Source organism: Aplysia californica, unplaced genomic scaffold (genome assembly GCF_000002075.1).
Source record: "Aplysia californica isolate F4 #8 unplaced genomic scaffold, AplCal3.0 scaffold00365, whole genome shotgun sequence".
NCBI lineage: Eukaryota > Metazoa > Mollusca > Gastropoda > Aplysiida > Aplysiidae > Aplysia > Aplysia californica.
This window is the reverse complement of record NW_004797635.1, coordinates 700,453-701,409: the sequence shown is the minus strand read 5'-3', so window position 1 is coordinate 701,409 and position 957 is coordinate 700,453.

Below are 957 nucleotides of genomic sequence, written 5' to 3'. Positions count from 1 at the left end.
ATAATTATAATTACTATCATGAAACATCAGGAACATAACGCCAGTTGCATAATGTTATTAGAATACAAACATAAACGTGATAGAAATATACATACAATAAAAAGTTAATGCAGAATCATCCTAGTTCAAGTTCTTTCTTTCATCGTCATTCACAACATCCTTTATTCATCAGACCTAAAACAGAGAATAATGATTATCAACACTATACAGACACAACTCTCAGAGACGAAAACCGTGAAATGAAGTTTTTCAATGAATTGACTACTATAGATCTATAGTATTATAATTTGCCACCTTAAACCAAAATAATCTGGGCATAGGACACCCCTCCCCCTTTATATTCAACAAAAACCTACATTCACAGCCGTAGAAAGGAAACAGAAAACAGAATGACTGTTATGATCGATAACAAGCATTACAGTAGACAAGTAAGACAGAATATTTACATCCAACTAGCTCATTTCCCCACCCTCCCCCTGAGACATCCCACCTTAAAAAAAAGAAAAGACATTTCACTATTTTTAAAAATGGCATGGGTTTATCAAGACTATTAGGTTATTTAAGAGGCGGTCAACCAAAAAATACGAAGCCAAAAAACACATAATATTTCATTTAATAATGAAAATAAAATCCAAACAGACCGTACCGTATGTAAACAGATTCTCTCGATATTCGGAAATATGTAACTATACGTTTAGACGCGCATTTTCAGTAGCTCCCTTGTGCCTGTACAGCCGCAATTGCACTCAATTATTCACATACGTACGCATAATAGAATAATAATATATTCACACATCTACATCTTTACCGACACGCGTCGATGCATATTCACAAATCTACTCGGCACACTCACGAACGCGTTTGCCAGCGCACAAGTGACACGAAGATAGAGAGATAGATCAAGAAAGAGAGAGAGAGAGAGAGAGAGAGAGAGAGAGAGAGAGAGAGAGAGAGAGA